The sequence below is a fragment of the Dermacentor albipictus genome, unplaced genomic scaffold (assembly GCF_038994185.2).
Source record: "Dermacentor albipictus isolate Rhodes 1998 colony unplaced genomic scaffold, USDA_Dalb.pri_finalv2 scaffold_15, whole genome shotgun sequence".
In the NCBI taxonomy this organism is placed as follows: domain Eukaryota; kingdom Metazoa; phylum Arthropoda; class Arachnida; order Ixodida; family Ixodidae; genus Dermacentor; species Dermacentor albipictus.
The window spans coordinates 8,323,438-8,329,437 of NW_027225569.1; positions in this window are offsets into that span (position 1 = coordinate 8,323,438).

The window sequence follows — 6,000 nt, forward strand, 5'->3', positions numbered from 1 at the left end:
ACTGTCTTTTTTATGAAACCCTGTGAAACGCTAGAGATTTTCTGTATTCAGGCAATATTTCATGATTCATGCTAGCATTCTACGAACTATGTAAGCTGTGCACTGTACATTTTTAAAACTCATCCTGGACATGGATGCACTGTTGACGCTTTTCGATAACTTACATGCGAAAGAGATTGTAAAAATTTAATACAGCGGGCATCCTCATAATTCCAGTTCATATGGCCAGTAAACCACAAGCTATAAATTATGGTGATGGACTTACAGAATGGCAGGTCAATGCATCAACTCTCTCTTTGACCAGTGTAGGGAGCACACAAAGAGCAGCAGTGTGCGTCAGCTCTGAAAGAGACATTAATTACACTGTCTCAAAAAGCAGATAGAGTTGAACTAAAAGTGAATGCTGCTTGCTTCAGTTTGAAAGCCTTGTTTTAGCCACTATTTACTGCATTCAGCATATAGAAACCTTTCAAAACACACAACTCATGATGTTTTGTGGGGCAGTCACGGTAACTACACCCAGCCATGCAATGTTCACTGCCACAGCCCACCACGGACCTGCGCCTGACACAACATGTGTAGTGAGAAAGTATACATGGACTTATGACTACACATGTGAACAAATTTCTGCATGTCACTGCAGTGAAAGCGGCAGGACCAAATCCACACGTGCGATAGCAGTACGAGACATAGCTCAAGTTTGACTGCATCTTGAAATGACGCAGTCAGGTCCCACTTTAATATTTTCACATGTGAAAACATTATGCACGAATGTTCATCCCTGCTATTGCCAAAACTGTAATGCACAGAAATAATGTGAACACTCAAGAACAAGTTCAGGAAACATTGTGGCACCCATCTTGCCTGCTTCAATGTTTTATTCTCAGGTTTGCACCTAAATCTAAGTACACGGGTGTCCTTTCCACTTATGGCATATGGGAAATGGCAAAGGCGGACAGACTTCTGGAATATTTTGCACAGGCACACTTATTGTTATCGTGGACAATGGGTCCTTTGTCACTGTACTCTGGATGGTAGCTATCAACCGTGCATTCAATGGGCTTGAACTGTGCATTCTCATCTTGTAGTACCAAAGGGGTTGTCTGGCTTCACATGAAATTTTTCTACCTACTTTCCACATAATGCTTTGCATTAAAAGGAAATTGCATCAACCATCAGAGTATCATCAGACAACGCTCAAAGCAAGTAGTTCATGTGCCGCCCAACATACTGTTTAAAGTGTCATCAGACATAACTGACAAAGTACTGCAACAGAGTACCATTAAAAGGAGAGTATAACTGTCGTTTCATGGTCCTGTGAAATGGCCACTGATAGCTTCCCTTTTGCACGGATGGCATTGCAATTCAAGGCAAGCACGAGACTGAAGGGATTGAGACCATTTTTTTTTCATTCTTTGGTGTGTGTTTGCAGCCATTGCAAGCATTTTCACTTAGAGAATGCCAAAGGAAATGCATGTTCTTACACCACCATAAAAGAACTGTGGAAACAAAGGTTGCCCAATATATTCTGTTATACAGCATCCAATTATCCAGATGTAAAATCAGAGGAATGGCAACGCCAGAAGCTAAGCACAGAGTGAAGCCCTAATGTTGGTTTAGTGATAATGAAAATTACCTCCTGCAGCATCTTCAGTGGTGGAATTCATTAAGGTGTCAAATTCTTCAAAAATATTTTCTGTGTGCCGCTTTTTCCTCGCTGTCTTGATTATCTTTTTGGCAACAGGTTGCAGCACGTGCTCCAGCTTTGGCAATATGGGTGTGTTTGTTAAGAGCCTGAATTCCAGCAGCACGTATAAAAAAATTCATGAAGCACTTTAATGACATTGAGCTCTGTAGTCATGCTTCATCTACCATACAATATCGCACAGGGCAGCACCTCTGCAAGATGTGTAGTCAGGTTGATGATTTCACTAAGATGGATAAGGGAGTTGCAGATGTGCTCGCATACGTATGCAGTCAAAGTTGTTATGCACCAAATACAAAAATTCAGATAAAGAAACTGGGTCTCAAATGTGTAAAAAGGCTTTGAAGCACCATCCTCAGACCTTGTAATAGTGTACATGCAAGTTATTCATGGTAACTAAACCTTTTTATCAATGTGGGACATAGCAGTGCCAGATTTCAGGTTAGCACCACAATGCCATAGATGCGAGATGAAACTGCTAACCAACATATTTGATCTGGCTCCACCTATACTTCCTTGTAACATTCTTATCATTTACTGCTATGGAATAGAATGCTGTTACACTGTCCAAATCTTCCTATTTACTGCCAATCTTTTATAAGACCAACCCTTTCTCAAGTTTACAAAGGGACCAAGAGAGACACATTTAAATACGACTTCTACTTTGGAAAAGAGTAAATAAAATATTAAATGGCAGGGTTACTATCTACCACATTCACACACTAAAAATACAGCAGGACATGTTCTTCCAATAGCCCTGCCAAGCAATTCTGTGCACGGCTGCAACAAGCGACGAAATGAGCTGCCGTGCAAAGAGATTACTCATTCTTGCTGCTTGGTTCTGAAAATTCAACAGGAAATTTAGAATTCAGAGCTCGTCACCCATAAGTGCTACGAGCGACTAGCCAATAGCGTGAAGCCGAACAGGATGTACATCAGTGGCATGCTATCTGTTCTCACTTGGAACAAGCAAACGACCGAATTTTTATACATGCAATGATAAAAAGCTTACTACAACACCTCTCCAAATATTTTAAACTGCTCTGTACAGCAAAACAAATCAGCTTGAATTATTACACCATGCGTCATGCCAGTCTCTGCGCATATTTGCTGCCCTCATACCAGGAACACCAGGGAAACATCCCTCAATGTCAGTGCTCACGTGGGGTTCAAGTAGACATGACAGCCATCTCGATCACGTTCCTTGTCGCCACCGTGCACAAGATCGCTTATAAGGGGTTTAAACTTTCAGAGTGAAACATCTAGATGCAAGATCGCGAACCTGGATTTACATGTTTTCATTTCTCCAGGTGAAATGTCCTGCGTTCCCCCAAAACGTCTTTTTTACTTGATCTCTATATTCTGTTCTTTCCATCTATCTGTACTGCAATTATTTCATTCATTGGTGCATCATGGAGCTTTTTCTCTATTTTTCTTTTAGAGCGCAGCTCTTTGGCGTCCGTTCCTGGGTTTCGCGTCGTCGTCGGCCTCGTAACCAGCTCCGCCCCCCTTTCATCCCCCCAGCGCTAGCAGCGACCGACTGATACCGCTGGATGCCGCTGACGCCGCTAGAGATTCAAGATAACGTAACTGCATAGAACACCGTCGCCGCCATGCAGAAATAGGAGGAAAGGGTCCCCCCCCCCCTGTTCTTGTGTGGCGGATAGGGGTTGACTCACTATCGGCGTCAGCGGCATCAGTCAGTCGCTGCTATCTCTTCCCTTCTTCCTTTATCGTGTTGTCCGCTTGCTGCGCGCGCTTCTGCCCCCATCGTTTGCCGCTGGGTGTACACGCCGCCCCCCTCCCCCCTCTTTCTGCGAGTCTCGGGTTGTGGGAGAATGCGGTAGAACATCCCGTTCCTCTCACTCGTAACGCGTCCCACGGCTGTGACAACCTCGCGAGGCACTTGTATAGATCTCGTCTTTGAGAATCAAGCATTGGTGTACCAAGTCGAACATATATCAGCCTATTTCTCCGACCACAAAGCTTCCTTCATGACTGTCAAGAACTGTTAGTGGAGTCTTTGTTAAAAGAATACGTGTGAAAAATAAAAAAAAATTCTGTGATAGCGCATACATGTGTTGCTCGATTTCTTTGCCTCAATCTATCGAAAAGGTGAAACAGCTTATTTGCTGCGCTCAAATTTCGCATTAGGAAGTAACGTAATCGTCGGTAATTTTTCAAAGCTTCATTGCTTTCCTTCGGTTCACGAGGAAGACATTCTTTCAGTACTACAGCTCTCAGCCAGAAGCAGGCACTCATGTGCACATTAAGGCTAACAGAGCAAGGCCGCTTTATATCTGCATCACGCAGGCACCCACAAACTCCTTTAGGATAAGGAAGCCCGAAACTTACTAATGGAGTTCGGCCTCAAGGAAGTTGTGGTCATGTCGTACAGGAAATAACCAGTTTTTAAAAGAAGCCGCCAGAGGCGCATTCAGTTGTGTTTGGTTTTTCTTCAAGTACATGAATGTAATTTCTATCATGCTTGTAGATATTAGGGTTAACGCTCATTCTATAAAAAACATTACTCAACATATTGAGGTGAAAACATACACCTCGTTCAAAATCAAAGTGCACTCGCTAAACATAGCAGTGCATACAGCGATGCTAACCACCCTGTGCTTATGTGTTTTCCTTGGACGCTAGACAAGTAGGCCCTGCATTCCGCTACCCGAACTGCTCCAAAGTACATTAAACCAAACATATTGTACACGGTGACCTTGTGAGCGTTCCTTTTATTTTGTCTACTGTGCCGGTGTCAATCATTAGTGACCACGCCAACCACTGCACAATTAGCATGACAAAGGCTATGTTTACATGAACTTGACACAAGCAAGTCGAGTCGGGAATCAGGTGGATCGAGCCCAGCACGACTACTTTTAGATGAACTCTCTTCTGACAAGCCTCGACAACGACCGTACACAGCGTCGAGCTGAAACATTAGTGCGTTTGAACTGGGTTTCGGGTGCCCGATGCCATCTGCCAACAGCTCTATTTCGTGGGTCTCATCGCTGCTATAAGGTTGTACTGCACATTGCTTGTCTTGGCCTCGTCCTAATGCTATTTCCACTGCGGGCACTTAAATTGCAATGTCAGTGTTCCCGTACAAGCCTCAGTGCAGGCTGCGTGTACATGCATGCTGCAAACAGGTTGGGCTGGATCAAGCTATCCCATGTAGTCAGGCTGACTGAGCCCAACTCGATGCTTGTTCAGCCCAACTGGCTAGTGCTTACATGAATTTTACAGGCATATTTCAGCCCGACAAGCCGACTCAAGCCGACGCTGTCGGATTCATGCAAACACCCTGAAAGCGACGCTAAGTCGCCTAGGCCGAGAGTATTGTGCAGCAGCAAGCACAACTTTTGCTGGATTGGGCTTTAACTTTTATATAGTTCAATATAAACATTCTAAACACACTCAACATTAATTGTAAAATAACTGCAAGTTGGCCTACATGGAACAGATTTATCTTAAAACTTTTTGTGTGCAAAGAAACAGGTACGAAGAATAGGGGCAACACAAGGACGAGCGCTCGTCCTTGTGTTGCTCCTATTCTTCGTCCCTGTTTATTTGCACACAAAAAGTTTTAAGATGAATTGCAATGCAAACAATAATTGAATTCTCAGTGTTACAAGTATTGGCATGTGAAAACTCCTTTGAGCCGCCGACAGAGATTGCCGATATCCCTAGATTAAAAGCTCCTATAAACTCCCCAATCGGAAAGGCGATGGTGATATATACAGTGCATCTCCCTCGAGATAAAGACAACGGAGTTAAAAGTAGTTTGCGGGTGCTCATATGACAAGGGTATTACCATGAGAAGGCTGCAGTGGTTAACCCTATAATACCACTGTACAATTCACACGTGATACATAAACTTCCTGACATGAAAACAATTTAAAAGGCTTTACTTAAACTCAGTGCACTAGAATGCATGAACAAGTACAAATGGTAAGCTTTAGTACAGTCCCTGTAATTTACTTGCTGCATGCATCAAATGCCACATGTTTAGGATTGGTAATTCAACGCACCACACAGACCATGCTTGGCATTGCAGGGTTAAGTTTGCTGTATTGTGATTGAAGCCATTCTATGCATCATGGGAGCATGAGCATTTCAAACAGTCAGCAACTATTCAATAGGTTTTGTCACCTAAAGTGCAGAACGAGGATTAAAAAAGCATGACGAAATAATAAACTTAGCATGAATGCATGAGTATTATGCAAAATGAGGATTTAAAGATGGACCGACGTGAGCAAAACAGCGTAGTACTCAGTTCCTCTGCAAATTTT